Genomic DNA, 19,187 nt, shown 5'->3' with positions numbered 1-19,187 from the left:
TCTTCTATCCCTGCTTTGAAAACCAAGACAATGTCATATACTTTAGGTTTTTATAGTGTCAGTATAGTACTTCCAGATACCAATTTCTGCATTACTTGGGGTACAGGCTAATACCCCTGCTCTCTAAATAGTAAATTTACTTTTTCCCTTTCAGAATGTAGAAGGAGAGCTGTTCAAAGCAGGTTTCACCTCCAACCCATGATGTAATTCAGAGCCATGGGTTTTTCCTGTCTTTGTTCCTTGCTATCTCCTAGTGAGTTGTGTTTGTCCTCTGGATAAAGTGAGCTTTATCCCCAATATAGATGGTTCCATGAAACAATGGACATAAAAAGGTGAGAACAAGCAGCTGTTTTATAGGGACATAATCCATAAATTCCATGTATCACTTCTCAATGCAACACATCTTGTTGATTTGGACTGAAGTCCGAGGAAATCTCAGACCTATAGTGAAAACCCAGAAGTTCTAATTTCTGTAAAAGAAAAGAAAACTGGATATTCAGATGCAAAAGAATGAAGGCAGACCCTTACATTATACCACATGTAAAAATTAACTCACATGGATTAATAACTTAAAATAAAACCTAAACCTATAAACCTAGAAGATAACTTAGGGAAAGAGCTTCATGGCATTGGTCTTGGCAGTGATTTCTTGGATATGACCACAAAAGCATAGTCAACAAAATAAAAATAGGTAAATTGGGTACATAAAACTTAAAATATTCTTCTTGTTAAAGGAAACAATCAAGAAGTGAAAAGAAAACCTGTGGAATGGGAAAAAATATTTTCAAATAACATTCTATATAATAAAAGGCTAGTGACCATAATGGCATAATGACCAGAACGACTGATCAACCAGTCACTATGAGGTGCATTGACCACCTCTTTGTACCTCCCAACATCCCGCAGGCTCCGATCACTGGATGGCTAACAGGGAACCACGGGGAACTGGGGTGGTTGGCGGTGGGGTGGGACTGGGGACTGGCAAGCAGGCAGAAGATGGCCCTGATTGCAGGCTAGGCCTCAGGACCCTACACACACACGATTTCATGCACTGGGCCTCTAGTCTATAATAATAAAAGTGTAATATGCTAATTAGACCGGACAGCGGAACGACCTTCCGGACATCATTCTAGATGTTCTTCTGAACAAAGCTGCAACAGCGGGGGCAGAGGCAGAGGTGGTTAGGAGTGATCAGGCTGGCAGGTAAGCAGTTAGGGGTGATCAGGCAGACAGTGAGTGGTTAGGGGTGAACAGGCAGGCAGATGAGCAGTTAGGGGCAATCAGGCAGGCAGTTGAGCAGTTAAGGGTGATTAGGCAGACGGGTGAGTGGTTAGAGACTATCAGGCAGAGGCAGTTAGGGGGATCAGGAAGGTAAGCTTGTGGTGAGGGGCAATCAGGCAGGCAGGTGAGTGGTTAGGAGCGATCAGGCAGGCAGGTGAGCAGTTAGGGGTGATCAGGCAGGCAGGCAGAGTGGTTAGGGGTGATCAGGCAGGCAGGCAGAAGGGTTAGGGGCAATCAGGCAAGCAGGTGAGTGGTTAGGGGTGATCAGGTAGGCAGGCAGGCAAGCGGTTAGGCGCCAGTGGTTCCGGATTGCGAGAGGTATGTCCGACTGCCAGTTTAGGCCCGATTCCCGCTGGCCTAAACTGGCAGTCGGACATCTCCCGAGGGGTCCCGGATTGCAAGAAGGTGCAGGCCGGGCTGAGGAACTCCCCCCCCCCCCCATGCACAAATTTCATGCACTGGGCCTCTAGTATCTGATGAGATGATATTATCCATAAATATAAAGGAAGAACAACTCAATGACAACAAAAAGAAATATACTAAATTAAGAAATGAGCAAATGCTTAAATAGACATCTCTCCTAAGAAGATATACAAATGTTCAACAGACATATGAAAAGATGTTCAAAATCACCAACCAAAACCACAATGAAATATCACCTCCCACCCATGATGGCCATTATCAAAAGTATGCTAAAGAACATTTTGGTGAGGATTTATAGAAATTGGAACCCTTATATACTGCTAGTAACAAGGGAAAATGGTGCAACCATATGAATAGCAGCATGGATATTACTCAAATAATCCTAATATATAAAAACTCAGGGTCTGTAATGACTGACCAAGGCTTGACAGAACACATGAAGTCAGTCCTGCAGTCAGTACTGGGTTGCCATGGTGACCCAGCACTGACTGCCAAGGGGGCTGTGGATCAGGCACAGAGAGAGGCAGAGAGAGAGAGAGGCAGGGTCTGATCTGCAACCTCCATGGCAGCTGTTGATCAGCTGTTGCCTCTCTCTTTCTCTTCAGGCTTTGCCAGCCAGCCTCTGTTTCTCTCTGGGCCTCCAAGGGGCTGCTGATCAGCCCTGCCTATCTGATCAGGCCTGGAGACGATGACTGGTATAGAAACTGACCAATCAAAACCAAATAGTCAGCAGAGGAAGGCAGTTGGGGGTGAGATCAGGCCTACTGGGGAGGGATGTTGGGGGCGAGATCAGGCCAGCAGGGGAGGGCCATTGTGGCGAGATCAGGCCAGCAGGGGAGGGCAGTTGGGGGTGATCAGGCAGGCAGGCAGAGGGGTTAGGGGTGATCAGGCAGGCAGGCAGAGGCAGCTAGGGGTGATCAGGCAGGAAGGCAGGTGAATGGTTAGGAGCCAGCAGTACCAGATTGCGATAGGGATGTCCCACAGGGATTGGGCCTAAACCGGAAGTTGGACATCCCCCAAGGGATCCCCGATTGGAGAGGGTGCAGGCTGGGCTGAGAGAACCCTGTGCACAAATTTCAGGCACCGGGCCACTAGTTAGAAATAAAATTGCCATATGCTGCAACAATTACACTTTTGGATACCTATTCAAAGGAATTTGAAGCCAAATTTCAAGGAGACATTTGCATATTCATGTGCATAGCAACAATATACACTATAGCCAAGAGATTAGAAACAGCCCAAGTGTTCACCTATAGATGAATGGATAAATAAAGGTAATATATGCATACAATGGAATATTATTCAACCTTAAAAATAAGGGAATCCTGACACATGCTACAACATAGATGAACCTAGAGGACATTATGCTAAGTGAACTAAGCCAGTAACAAAAGGCCAAATACTGTATGATTTTCTCCTCTCATATGAAGTATCTAAAGCATTCTAATTCATATAAACACAGTGTATTAAGCTAGTTGCCATGGGCTAGGACAGTGGTCAGCAAACTCATTAGTCAACAGAGTCAAATATCAACAGTACAACGATTGAAATTTCTTTTTGAGAGCCAAATTTTTTAAACTTAAACTTCTTCTAACGCCACCTTTTCAAAATAGACTCGCCCAGGCCATGGTATTTTGTGGAAGAGCCACATTTAAGGGGTCAAAGAGCCGCATGTGGCTCACGAGCCACAGTTTGCCGACCACGGGGCTGGGAGGTTAGTATTTAATGAGCAAATGTTTTAGTTTTGCCAAATAAAAAATTTCTAGAGATCTCTTGCACAACAATGTGACTACATTAACACTACTGAACTCTACACATAAAAATGGTTAATGGTGCAATGAAATAGGGGTACATATATCTGTACAAATAAATGTTTTCAAATTTTTCAGGTAGATACTCAGAGGAGGATATGGTGGCTCTATTTTTAATTTTTTGAGGAACTTCCACATTGTTTTCCATTGAGACTGCACCAATTTATGACCCCGCCTGCAGTGTATGAGGGTCCCCTTTACTCCACATCTTCTCCAACACTTGTTGTTTCTTATCTTGTTAATAATAGCCATTCTAGCAGGTGTGAGGTAGTATCTCATTGTGGTTTTGATTTTGAAAACAACCCAAGTGTTCTTCAATGGATTATTGGATAAAAAAGATGTGGTACATATATACAGTGAATTACTATTTAGCCATAAGAAAATATGAAGTACTGCCATTTTTTATAACATGGATGAATCTTGAGAGTATTGTGCTAAGTGAAATAAGTCAGATGCAAAAGGACAAGAACCATATGATTCCACTTATATGGGGATATAAAACAGAAAGATACAAAAAGAACAAACAATAAACCCTATAGACAAGGACAACAGTATGATGGTTACCAGAGGGGAAGGGGTCTAGGTGGAGGATGGACAAGGTAAAGGGGCTCAAATACATAGTAACAGAAGTAGACTTGACTTTGGCTAAAGAGCACACAATGCAACATACAGATAATTTATTATAGAATCATACATTTGAAACTTCTATAATATCATTAACCAATGTCACCCCAATAAATTTAGTTAAAAATGGTTAATATGGTAAAAGAAAAACTGTTTGATCCTTGACTAGATTGTGGTGGCTTAGTGATGACAAGACAAACACATTCCCTTTCTTTATGGAGCTCATAGAAAGTGGTCATGAGAAATAAATTGAACAATTAAAAAGGAAGTAATTAAAATTCTGATGAGAGCTATAAAGATGTAGAGTGCTACAAAAATTAATAATAGGAGGCTGAGTTAGTCTAAGGTTCCTCTAATCTATACTCTCTTCATTATTTTATAAAGCTTAATTGTATGGATTACTTATAAAGTACTCAATATAAATCTCTACCATCATTATTTAATAATGCATGACATCATTACCTTTGTGATTTGTATTTTGTAGTATTGTCATAGGATTTGGTGATGGAGCACATGTGAAATGATGAACATGATGGAGATTCAATAAACAGTAGCTGTGACGCCTAGAGCCACTGATGGTAGCAGCTTATATTAAACTAGAGGCCTGATGCATGAAATTTGTGCAAGAATAGGCCTTCGCAGCCCTGGCTGCCTCAGCTTTCGAAGCCCCAGCTTCGTCCATAAGGTCATCCAGAAGGTTGTCTGGATGGGCGTCCAGACAGTCATTCTGCTGTTTGGCCGTTCGGTCGATTTGCATATTACACTTTTATTATTATAGATACAAAATTTCCTAGATATTTAGAGCTAGAATAAAAATTATAAGTATTTTAATAATCTATAATAATAAAAGCATAATATGCTAATTAGACCAGACAGCCGAACGACCTTCAGACGTCCTCCCAGATGACCTTCCAGACAAAGCCGGGGCTGTGAGGGCTGGGTCAAGCCAGGGCTGCGAGGGCCAGGGTAAGCCACAGCTGCGAGGGCCAAACCCCTTGCACGAATTTCGTGCATCAGGCCTGTAGTCATTAATAATTTTGTAAATCCATCTCTGAGGAGCTTAGAATGGTGGCTGACACAAAAGTGCTATATCAAGGTGTTGCTATCATTATGCTTATTACCCTTATAAGCTATTGTTTTTATTGTTATTGCTATTGTTCGACACCTTCATTTTGCAAAGAAAAGTGTATCTCAGCATTTTCAAACAAACAGTAGTTTCCCTTGTCTCTCTCTCTTTTTAAAAATATATTTGATTTCAGAGAGGTAGGGAGAGGGAAAGAGAGATAGAAACATCAATGATGAGAGAGAATCATTGATTAGCTTCCTCCTGCATACCCCCTACTGGAGTTTCAGTCCCCAACCCTGGCACGTGCCCTTGACCAGAATCAAACCTGGGACCCGTCAGTCCACAGGCCGATGCTCTATCCACTGAGTCAAACTGGCTAGAGCCCCTGTCTCTTTCTAAAACTTTATTTCCGGGAAGTCCTGTGAGTGCCTCTGGTTGGCCCTAAGCAAGTTTCCATCTGTCTCTTATGCATTCTCACCCTACACTGAATTGCCTTTCAACTTTCTAGTGTGACTTGTTTTATAATAACAAAGTAATCGTTTTTGGTACTAATTATTTTTTTATCATATTAAGTACACAGTGAATTGATGCCTATTCCCCAGTGAGTTATTTGAAATTCTGTCCCTAAATTTATTAAAAGTCTCTATATTTTGGCAAAGGACCACTCATTGCTTAAATCTTTGATATTGTCTTTGTCTCCATCACTATCACTAGCATTTGAGTTTTTTATGCCATTCCTCCCTTCTTCATCCTCCCGCCACACACACACAGGAAGGTATTGTGTCTCCAGGAGACATACATGTGAATGGTCAATAAGAGGGGTCCCATTGGAATGTGGACGCTGGATAGTCAGAGAAGGTAACTAATCACAAAAGGTTATATCCATTTAGACTCACAGATAGCTATTTATCATATACTGTGGAACACTTGAAAATAATCTAAATTGGAGATAATACTTTTTTAATTCCAAGCATTTGTTTACTGTTAAAGTATAGGAGTATTTATGTTAAAGATTTCACAAAACATGCCTTGTTTCCTTTAATGCATATTTTGAGCTCCAGGGCTAAATCTCAGAACACCCATCCTGTTGACTTATTTCAGTATCATGTAGGAAATGCCACAAAAGCCCTACCTGGTTTGGCTCAGTGGATGGAGCGTCGGCCTGCGGACTGAAGGGTCCCGGGTTCGATTCCAGTCAGGGGCACATGCCCGGGTTGCGGGCTCAATCCCCAGCAGGGGATCTCTCTCATCATTGATGTTTCTATCTCTCTCTTTCCCTCTCCCTTCCTCTCTAAAATAAATAAAAATATATGTACAAAAAAGAAAATGCCACAAAAAATAAATAATTCAGATAATGATAAAGTATAATAATTACTGAAAATAATGTAACATGGATAGAATAATGCTGCTTCTCAATTTAGAACAGGACATTGGGTAAAAATCTTCCAAATTTTACTTAATATGGGAAATACTGATTTATGTTTTATTTGTCTTTGTGTTTATTAATGAACTAAATACAAATACTTTAGATAAATTATTATTTAAAAATGTGTTTATTCTCAACACTGGAACATAATTCTTAAGGAACCTCATCACCTAGAAAAGGGTCTGGCACATACTAGGTGTGATATATTTTTAGTAGACAAGTGAGAAATTGGCTAATTATAATTCATGGATATATCTATCTTTATGAGAAAGCTGGGCTCTAAAAAACAGATAGGATTGGTAAAAGGGATGGTGGGACTATTCCAGGTGGCAGGACAAATATATTGTTTGGCAGGGATAATACAAAATGTGTGTGTGTGTGTGTGCATGCATGCGTGAGAAAGAAAGAGAAGAAGAGAGGAAATAGAAAGTGAGACCTAGATACTTAAGAGTAAGGTAGTTGGCAGAATAGAGTATTTTCAAAAGCATTTTTTTTTAATTTTTCTTCACTGTGTACAATATTTCAGATGGTATGCATTTATGACTTAAGTCCTATGAATATGAATAAAAACAAAATACAATAAGGGCTGCAAATTTAGCAATGCTAAAGGCATATTTCCTGTAGAAATTAAATCACACAAAAATAAAATATGCTTTTATTTGTAGGCAACGATGTTCCTACCCACCCATTGACTTTAGCATCTGCTCTCTGCATTATTGCATTTAATTTATACACTAGTAAGGCCCTTGAATATTTATTTTATACTTAATTCTGTTTTAATTTGAGAGAATATCAGTTCTTTTACTTATGACAGCGTGAATAAGTAACATAGATGATTGCTTCATTTCAACTTCCCCAAAGAATGCATTTGAATAAAACTATCACATTTGTGACCCAAAATGCTCTCTTGGGCAACATGCATATTGGCAAAGAGTTCATATATGCCAGGTTGCAGGTTTAAACAAATTGACTGCTCAGTGATAAATTCCTGGAATTGGAGAAGGGGTCAGTGCCCATAAAAACCCTCACATAACCTTAACTACAGAGGTATGAATGGTTTTCCACAGCCACAATTATTTCATAATGTGCAGGAGGGTTTATCAGGCTAAACAGACCATATGGTGAAATGAATCCTTAAATTGAAAAACAGAAAGGCATTTTTAAAGTGTCAAAGAGGAGATAAAGTCATCCGCACATTTGTGTAGAGGAGGTAGAAGAATGAAAAATATGAAAAGTAAATACATGTCACAGTAAAAAAAAAACAATAAAAAATTCTGAAATCTGTCGATGATGATAATATTCAACATATTTTAAAATGTACCTAACATTTGGCTACCATGGGGATTTATTGCATGAGAAAATTACTTCAGCCAAACATGTTTTTTAAATAAAAATATTATTTCTATGATACATTAAAGCATATAATTCTAATTAGGCTCAGTGTTTTTCTCATGTTATGATTTACTCAAAGCAGAATAAAAGTCAGCTTGTTATGTTGACAGGGGGTACAAGTCATCTAGAAAAATCAGTTGTCACTAATAAACGATATTAATTACCAAAGCATGTGCCATTCTGGAATGATTTTAGAATAAAAAACAAACAAGTAAAACTGTCTGAGGATGTTACTGAAGCTCCGTCTAAAAGGGGAAGAACCTTCCACTTTCTTGTATGTTCTCTTTACCTTCATCAGAAATGCACTTTGAATTGCAAGAGCTGAGCCAAGTTGTTGGTAGTGTTCTACTTACTCTTCAAGTAAACAACCTCACCTGGCTGTGCAAGGGACAGGTGTTTGTCAATCTTTTGTTTATTGGGAAATAAAAGACCAGCGAAACCCAACTGCATGAAAAATAGGCGACTGAGTTGAATATGGCATCTGCTCTTCGCTAATGTAATTTCTTCTGCTTAATTGCTTTCCGACAGCAATCCCTGGATTTTTCAGAAGCCTTCTGTCCAATATTTAGCTACAGAAGATCCTCCCAGACCTCTTAATTGGTGCCCAAACCAGAACATTTAAATTACATAGCTACATTGGTAACATTTTTATTTAAGCATTTAAGATTATATGGCTGTGGATATAGATATGGATATACATACATCTGTGTATCCTTCCTCAGTATATAAATCATCATAGACTAATAGTGGAATCAAGAAATATATTTGAACATGTATCAAAATTGACTCCATGATTTCATTTGAAATCTATTCAATATACACATGCACTTACACATGCAATAATTCTGCTTTTTCATTTTGATTTTTGAAATTTGAAGGACTATTTCCCATTAGAGAAATGAGCAACATGGTAAAGTCATAATGAAAATTAGTCATTTAGAGTTAAAACATGTTCTCATATAGTTAATTTTGATGAAGAAATATATAAGGGCTTTATTTCCAATTCATTCTATGAAGAGAGTAAAAAAAATAGAATATGGAACAATATTGCTATGGGCACATCCTGCCTTTAGAAGTGTCTGTGATCTTTTCAGAATTTAAGTCTCTACAAATGATTAAATCACCAGTTTTCTCTTACTCCCCTCTTTCTGACATAGGTTTTATTTATGCTTCAACTCAGTAATATGCTGGATCATGCTCATCAATTTCAGAATGTCAGAAAACCAAAGATTCGTGTTTCAGATTTCCCTGACTTCAGAAACACTTGCATTATTTTTTTGAGGTGGGGTTAATCTATTTTTATTTTTAAAATCCTTATTGTTGGAAGTATTACATATGTCCCCTTATCCCCCCCCCCTCATTATCCCCCTTCTAACCCACCTCCAAATACTGCCCTAGGCCTTCACCACTCTAGTGTGTGTGTGTGTGTGTGTGTGTGTGTGTGTGTGTGTGTGTGTGTGTGTGTGTTTTAGTTAGCTGATATTCTGTTCTCCCATATTTTGATTTTTAAATATCTCTTTTATGTGGTGTAGAATAAGCGATGTGGCAATTTATTTTGTCTCTTGTAGTGTAGGCATTTTATTGCACCTTGCTTTTTATTGCACTTTGCCAATATCCTGTTTCTTACAAATTGAAGGTTTGTGCCAGCCCTGTATTGAGCAGGTCTATTGGCACTATTTTTACAACATGCTCAGACGATGGTTAGCATTTTTTAGCAGTGAAGTATTTTTAAATTAAGGTTTGTACATTTTGGGGGCATAATACACACAATAGACAAAAGTATAATGTAAACATAACTTTTACATGCACTGGGGAGCAAAAAAATTCATGTGGCCTTTTTTATTGTGATAGTTGCTTTATTGAGACTGGTCTGGATCCAAACCCATAAGATTTTTGAGGTATGCCTGTATTCTCACACAGGTGATGAGTAAAATACCCACCTGTGGGGAAGCATGGGACTTGGTTGGAAAGTCTGTAAGGAGGATTCTCTAAAAGGTTGGAGTCCTCTAAGGGATCTTGTTGAAGGTGGCAGACCCTGCCTTGACTTTTCCAAACAAGTCTGAGCTCCGGGGTGTTTTGCTGGAATCTTTATGTTTATTCTTTAAACGTTCTTGTTTAGAAGACACTACAGATACATGTATTTTCTGAAGGATACTTACCCTGCTGATAGTATCTAGAGGTTAATTTTAGTTCAAGCTGTTGCTACAAGAAAAGCCTCAGGAGGCAGGTGAATGGGGCTGTCTGCTTCTTTTAGCCAGGCAGTCCCTTAGCCCTCTCCTTCACAGAAACCTGTGTCAGAGTAATCGTTCATCCATTGCTCAGGGTCTGCTGGTTAGTCCAGGCATCCACCCAGTCAGAAAGCTATCAATTGTTATAGATAAGTGTACTTTCAAAATTAGGAAATACACACACTGATAATCATAAAACGTGGAAAAATTAAAATAGCTGAATCTGTGGCTTTGTTTTGCTAAAAGGTCTGAAGCAACTCATTTACTTACTAGTATTTTGGTAATCTACCAGGCTTTTCTCTCCAGCCATCTATCTTATCATCTTTGGTTTCAATCTCTCTATCTCTAAACAGATAAATTGGTTGGAGCTTATGATCAGATATAATTATGAAATCATTTTACTGTTATTTTAATTTCGCAATTGATTTTAATTTGTGACTCCATAGTTTAAACAAAGGTTAGGAACAAAAATTGTGAAAGCAAACACACTTGGGTTCAAGTCCCCACTCTTTTATTTACTAGACGTGTATTTTTAAAATATCTTCTTTTCTGTTCTAACCATCACTCTCCTATGTTAAAATGGGGGAATGCAAACAGATCTCCAGTGCAGAGCCTGGCACAGGGTAAGTGCCTATTACCTGTTAGTCAGTGATGGTCATCATGTTGATGTTGATGATAGCTGTGTGAGGAAATGGATAGCTTGGCCTACTTTTTCACTCAGTTGTATTTGGTCATTAATTTCCTTTACTGTCCACAGTGGAAATAGAAAATGCTCTTGCTTGAAGAATATGTGAGCCTTTCTTTCACAGTGTTGTAGTTGAGAAGTCTTAGACAAATTTACTAATCCAAATGACTCTCTGTGTTCTTGTCTAGAGAACCATTGCTAGTCTTTCTATCTAGTTGAGATTATTGGTAGCCCATTGCTCAATGGACTATATTGAAAACTGCATAAACCACTGCAAGTGAAAATGCCTTTTAAATTGCAAATTTCAAAGATTTTAAATGATTTACTTAGTTTCAAATGTTTAATTAGATTCAGGAGTTCTCATTAAACATAATACATAATCATGATCCAAGGAGTTGTTAGTATGTAACTCTCTCATCCCTGTGAGTTTGGGGAGGTCAATATATCTGTTCTTTATAAAAACACCCCAAATGACTTAATGTAGGTGACCAGATACTACAATTTGAGAATTCAAAAACTATAAAAAATCCTGAAACTATGGGGGAAAGTAACAACAAAGAAGTACCCAGGTGATGGGGTGAAGAAATGTCTAAGTTTGGTAATAGATCATAATAAATTATGATTAATAATTAATCTGAAGATGGCAATTATCTTCTACACAGCTGGTTTTCTCTATTATTGATTTATGAATATTATTGCTATGTTTAACCTAAAATAAATCACATGAAAAATTTTATTCCAGAGAAATAGAAATATCAACAAAAAAAGAGAAAACAGAGCTATGAGGCTCTTACCTGTAAGTTGAGGACTGATAGTGGAAGATCTCTGAAAGAATCCTCTCAACATCCTAAAATTCCATTCTGTAAATTAAAAAAAAAAACACACAAAAAATGCACACACAACAAAACAAAAATCAAGGTAGCTTAATGATGAATTTCTGATCCATTCATTTTTCTCTCTCCTATGGCAGCAGAGCTTAATGGTCCTGGCAAATTAAGAGTAATTTGGAAAGGAAGAGTTGTTGCTATTTGTCTCTACTGGTGAAAAAGTATTAGTCAATTATATTTAACATCAAGTTATCTAAGAAAAGTTTATTAAGTGATCCTCTTAGTATTTTCAGCCTTATTGCTTATATTCAAGTTCAAGATGGAAACGCTTTAGTCACACAACTGTGTGAATTTATTTAATACCACAGAACTATACACTTAAAAATGGGTTAAAATAATGCATTTTTGCTGTGTATTTTGAATAAAAATGGTTGGATATATTTTACTATAAATCTTGGCCTCTTATACAGCTAATAGCAGTTCTTTAATTCCCAATTAAAACATTCTAAAAGAATGGAAATACTCCAGCCAGTGTGGCTCAGTGGTTGAGCATTGACCCATGAACCAGGAGGTCACAGTTTGATTCTTGGTCAGGGAACATGCCCGGGTTATGGGCTTGATCCCCAGTGTGGGGGGAAGGGGACATGCAGGAGGCAGCTGATTTATCATTCTCTCTCATCATGGATGTTTCTTTCTCTCCCTCCCTCTCACTTCCTCTCTGAAATAAGTAAAAACATATTTTTAAAAGAATGGAAATAAAATATTATAAGCATGTCTGAGATATTTTAGATAAAATAATGTAACTCATGGAAAATTACTCAAAATATTAATATTAAAAACTGATAAAATATACATCATAGTACTAGGGTTCCTGTTCCTTCCATCTTATAGTCACACATCCTTAATGGTGAATTCAAAAAACCTAAAGAAGGATCCACTGAAACTGATTAAGGAGCAAATATGAGGAAGGTTATCAGTTTGTTTCATTGCTGTAAATCTGTGAATGCACCAGTAACTGAGCAAATCTGAGAGGGCTCCGATATTCAGAAAACAGGAAAAGTGCGATTACAGGAGAGCTGCATCTGTCAGAAGCTAGTCTTGAAACCAGGCTAAGAACAAAGGCAGTCTAGAGTCAAACAGAGGGGCAGAAAAAGCAGAGAAACAAAGCTAGTTCCTCCAGTTAGGTTACATTAGACTCATATGCTGCCCAGCTTCTGAACTGTTCTTAAAGATTTACAACAGCCAACTCTAGCATGAGGTCTGAATGGATGATAGAGAATTTCAGAAGGGAATTGAACCAGAAAGGGGGAAGCCAATGTATTGGATAGATCATCCAAGCAAATGATAAAGGAATCATGATTTGAGATGAAATTTGAGATAAGGAAAATGGGATGCATATTTGCCTAATCCATAGGGAAAATAATATATATCATGAAAGCAAAGGAAACAGTAATGAAAGAATAAGCAAGATGTTACAAAAACATCCAAACTAGATTGTCACTGAATAGTTACTTGTGTAACATCTCTGGTGACTTGAGGTTTTAGGAATACTGTTTGAACAATGCTGTGCTAAATGCATTGCCACTAAAATCATGGGAGGGAGGGGGAGAGTAAAAAAAATGTTTTATTATAGCACTGATTTTACTTTTGTTTTAAAAATATAGGACAATGCAAATGGAAGATGAAATACAATAAATTCTTCTCTCCTTCTCTGGAGCGACCCTGAGCATTTCCCATACCCCCTCTTCTTCTTGCCAGGCATTATCTTTGCCTTTCCCTCTCCTAAGCTTCAGGAGCCCTTCTTTTGTCTCTGTAACTTGTTTCCTGAGCCCATTTCTTCTACGGCTCACTTTTACTACCTCTGTAACTTTCTAAATAAACTTTCTCTTATAAAAAAAAAAAGAAAGAAATACAATAAATTCTGGGATAGTTGAAGTACAATTTTCACTGTAGATAAGAAAATTTGCTTTTTAATATGTAAACTCAAGAGATTTTGTAATATTTTCCCTGTATTTCTTTTTTTATATTGATGTTATATTTTTTAAAAATATATATTTTATTGATTTTTTACAGAGAGGAAGGGAGAGAGAGAGAGAGAGAGTTAGAAACATCAATGAGAGAGAAATATCAATCAGCTGCCTCTTGCACACCACCTACTGGTGATGTGCCCACAACCAAGGTACATGCCCTTGACTGGAATCGAACCTGGGACCCTTGAGTCCGCAGGCTGACTCTCTATCCACTGGGCCAAACCAGCCAGGGCTGATGTTATACTTTTAAAACACATAAAGGTTAATGACAATATCGAATTAGCACCAAAGATGTTAGAAGGTAATAAAATACAATTAAAGTTTTTAAATGTGCTGTATATGAGGCTCCTAAGAAAATATAAATAATAATGAAAATAGAAAATAAACTTACTAGTCACTTTGATAATAATTAAGCTAACCAAATATTAAGAACAAATCAGAGCAATGAATCACAAAACACCATTAATTTATTTTAATAAAATTCACTTTAGAAACCTTGAAGTGGTAGTAAAATGCAGAAAATCTAGCAATGAAAGACCAGAATATGCAATAAGAAAAATATTAGATATAAGATTTTTAGAAAACAATAACAGCAGCAAAATAAAAGGAATTAAATTTAAGAGAAAAAACATAAGTTTGTGAATGAGATCATTAAAAATATCAAGAGATTGTTCTTGTAATAAAATACACAATTCTCTGGCAATCTGTCATGAAATGAAGTAACATAGAAATAAACATTAATAATAACATATTGGGATATGTAGCCACAAACTTAAAAATTTTAAATTATAAGAGACTACTGTGGATAAATTTTCACTAATATGTTGGGAAATCTAAGTAACTAAGATGAATAACATTTTTCAAAAATTAAATATCAAAATTAATTCTGGTATAATATACATGTTGAATAAATTAACAATCACTGAAAATTATGAAAGACAGGGGGAGAAACCAAGATGGTTGCATAGGTAAACACCTGAACTGCTGCCGTGCACAACAATTTCAAAACTACAACTAAAAGACAAAATGGACATCATCCAGAACCACAGGAAGGCTGGCTGAGTGGAAATTCTACAACTATAAGGAAAGAGAAAAGCACACTGAGACTCACAGGAGCTGCGGAAGTGCAGAGGTACAGAGGCGCGTGTGTGGAGAGGGCGGACAAATGAGTATGTGGCTGGCTTTCTCAATCAGGAAGGAGACAAAAACTCCTGACTGCTCTGAACTCCAGTTCCGGGAGAGACTCTGGGGACCCAGACTTATATGGGGAGAAACTGGACTGTCTGGCACCAGGCGAAACTCGAAGGCGGCTTTCTCTCAGAGGTGCATGCAGTGATTACCTTGGGACACTGAGACTCAGGGGCCTCTTAGGGCAGGGCTGATGGGAAGCCATTGCTGTTTGCTCTTCCCTGAGATCCCGCCCCATGAAGCCATGGCTGTTTGCTCTGCACTGAGACTCCGCCCCATCCAACCTGAGCGCAGAGGCTTTTGCATATGAATGGTCTGGTCCTTTGAATTCTAAACTTACCTAACAAACTGCAGCTGAGTCAGTGAGACCCAGAACATCAAAAAGAAGGCCCAAGGCCCCACAGCAGCTTGCATTGCTTCACAGTTGGGCCTCATCTGGGCACCTCCAAAACCCAAACAAAGAAGAGGACTCTGCAGATCTCTCCATAGCTCCTGCTGGGTGGCCTCAGGCAGAGGCTAAATTAGCACCTCCTTGGAGATCCAAGAGCCAGTGTACCCAGGGGTCAGATTAGGACCATCCAGATTTCAACTCCTCAGATCCATAAGGGACACACTCAGGGGGCAGACTTCATGAGCATCAAAGCCCCACTGAAGCAAGTCTTGCCTCATAAGGGTGTCTCCAGCACAGAAGTTCTCCCATCGTAGACACAGCTGATTCTCACAGCCAATTGGCCTGGAGGTCAATTCTTCCCAGTGATACCAACAACCATCAAGGCTTAACTATAACAAGGCTGTGCACACAGCCCACAAAGAATGCACATTCTTGTGCACCAAGAATGTCCACCTCAGGTAACTGGGGAGGCTGAGCCACTGGGTCCTATAGGATAGCTAGCACACAAAGCTACTCTATCAACTCAGGGAAGCAGCCAAATGTGGAGACAAAGAAACAGGTCACAAATGAAAGAAATGGAGGAAAGCAAACTACTGGATATAGACTTCCAAACCACGGTTATAAGGTTTTTCAAGAATTTTCTAGAAAAGGCCAATAAATTTAGTGACACCCTCGAGGATATAAAAAAGGACCAACTAGAAATTATGCATACACTGACTGAAATAAAAAATAATATAGAGATCCAACAGCAGACTAGAGGATCCCAAGAATCAAGTCAAAGATTTAAAATACAAAGAAGCAAAAAACACCCAACTGGAAAAGCAAAATGAAAAAAGAATCCAAAAATATGAAGATAGTGTAAGGAGCCTCTGGGACAACTTCAAGAGTACCAACATCCAAATTATGGAGGTTCCAGAAGAAGAGAGAGAGCAAGATACTGAAAACCTATTTGAAGAAATAATGACTGAAAACTTCTCCACCTGGTGAAAGAAATAGACTTACAAGTCCAGGAAGCACAGAGAACCCCAAACAAAAGGAATCCAAAGAGGACCACACCAAGACACATCATAATTAAAATGCCAAGAGTAAAAGACAAAGAAAGAATATTAAAAGCAGCAAGAGAAAAACAGTTAGTTACCTACAAGGGAGCACCCATATGATAGTCAGCTGATTTCTCAACAGAAACTATGCAAGCCAGACGGGAGTGGCAAGAAATATTCAAAGTGATGAATAGCAAGAACCTACAACCAAGATTACTCTACCCAGCAAAGCTATCATTCAGAATTGAAGGTCAGCTAAAGAGCTTCACAGATAAGAAAAAACTAAAGGAGTTCATCACCGCCAAAGCAGTATTATATGAAATGCTGAAAGGTATTATTTAAGAAGAGGAAGAAGAAGAAAAAGGTAAAGATAAAAATTATGAACAACAAATACGTATCTATCAACAAGTGAATCTAAAAATCAAGTGAATAAATAATCTGATGAACAGAATGAACTGGTGAATATAATAGAATCGGGGTCATAGAAAGGGAATGGACTGACAATTCTCAGGGGGAAAGGGTTGTGGGGGATGCAGGAATAGACTGGACAAAAATTGTGCACCTATGGATGAGGACAGTGGGGGCTGGTAAGGGCAGTGGGTGGGGTGGGAACTGGGTGGAGGGGAGCTATGGGGGGAAAAAAGAGGAACAATTGTAATAATCTGAACAATAAAGATTTATTTTAAAAAAAGGAAAGACAATAACAATTTATGAAGAGATCTTTGACTGAGATTATTTTATATTTAAATTGTATGAAATTTCAAGAAAACAATTCTTACATTATTTAGACATGTACAGTATACACAGAGAGGGAAAGTTTGCAGATTTAGGTTTAGTGGCTTATATAACACTGCTAACAACACTGCATGTGTAGATCACACACATGCAAACACTATATGTATTTGTGTATAGGTGCCAATTTTTCTTTTTAATGAAATATGGAGCATCCAATGCACAGCAATAGCAAACTGAATAGCAGTATATATAAAGAATATTTGACAGGAAGTGAAAAATTGTCTATGGTAGAAAATTTAATAATGGAATGAATTCCACTCTTTAGTAAGCTAAGAGAAGAAAAAAGCTACCTTAACTTGATTATACCTATTGGAAGCCAAGGGAATGTAATCTATCTATAATAATAAAAGTGTAATATGCTAATTAGACCAGACATCCTTCCAGGCATCCTTCCTTCTGGATGAAGCAACAGGGACCAAGGCAGAGGGTTAGGGTTAACTCTAACCTAAATTTTGTGCACAGGGCCGAAATTTAGTTTTATATAAATCTGATATGAACTTAGGTGTACTGATTTTTATGTCAACATAAGTTTTCATTACTCTAGGTTAGATACATAGGAGTGTGATTGCTTAATCATATGGTAAATATATGTCTAATCCATAAGAAAATATTTTCCAGAGTGGCCATGCCATTTTACACGCTTATAGCAATTTATGAAAAATCCAATTTTGGTTTGCATCTGAATTTTTCTAATGGCTAATGAAGTTATACATCTTTTTGTTTGCTCATGTATAATCCACATATCCCTCTTGCTGAAATGTCAATTCATACCTTTTACCCATTTTCCATTATTTATCATTTGTTTATTACTATTTAATTTTAAGAGTTCCCATTTTCTGGAGATGAGCTCTTTGTCAGTTTTATGGCTTGCAAGTAGTTTATCCCATTCTGTTCATTGTCATTTAATCTTATCAGAACTTTTATAGAGCTTTTTTTTTCATTTTGGTGAAGTCCAATTTATTGGTTTATATTTTCTTTTATGGATCATGATTTGGTGCTATGTTTAAGAATACTATTTCTAAATTCTTAAGCTTGCCTCCTATATTTCCTTCCCAGAGTTTTATATTTTAAGTTTTAATATTAAATCTGTGATCCATTGTTAATTAATATTTTTAAGTTTTAGACTTAAGGTTGATGCTCATTTTCAGTGTATGCATGTCCAATTGCTTCAGCATTGTTTGTTAAAATTATTATTTTATCTTCATGGAAATACTTTTGCACATTTGCTAAAAATCAGTTGAATGAAAAAAAATTGGTTGATCATAAATGAATGTGTCTATTTTTGAGTTCTTTGTTATGTTCTTATAATCTATGTGGCTGTTGCTCTACTAATGCAAAAAATGTCTTGAGTGTGCAGATATGTAGTGAGTTTTAAAATTGAGTGCTGTGAAACCTCCTGCTTTATTCCACTTTTGTGAAAGTGTTTTTTTCTATATGAGTCCCTTTCTATTTTCATATAATCTTTAGAATAAGCTTATCTATATCTATAAACATTTTGCTTGCAATTTAATAGAACTACGTTAAAATTATATGTCAATTGGGGAAGAACTGGCATCTTTATTATTTTGAGTCTTCTAACCCATGGTTGTCATGAGCCTTTCCATTTATTGAGATATTCCTTAATTTCTTTCATAAGCATTTATAATTTTCTTCATATTATTTCTTAACATGTTTTCTTAGGTTTATAATTAACTTGAGGCCCGATGCATGAAGATTCATGCAAGAATGGGCCTTCCTTCCCCTGGCGGCTGGCACCGCCTTCACTCCGGCCAGGAGCCGCCTTTCTGTCTTCCCACACTGCCCAGAGGCCCAGAGCGGCTGGGGTGGTGTGGAATGCCTTTGTCATCACCATGGCAATGGCCCCTGGCCACTTGGCCCCTGTGTATGTAAATTAACCCACCATCTTTGTTGGGTTAATTTGTATACTCACTCCTGATTGGTTTGTGGGCATTGTGAAGGTACAGTCAATTTGCATCTTGC

The sequence above is a fragment of the Cnephaeus nilssonii genome (genome assembly GCF_951640355.1).
Source record: "Cnephaeus nilssonii genome assembly, chromosome: 1".
Classification (NCBI taxonomy): Eukaryota; Metazoa; Chordata; class Mammalia; order Chiroptera; family Vespertilionidae; genus Cnephaeus; species Cnephaeus nilssonii.
This window is presented reverse-complemented; position numbering follows the sequence as displayed.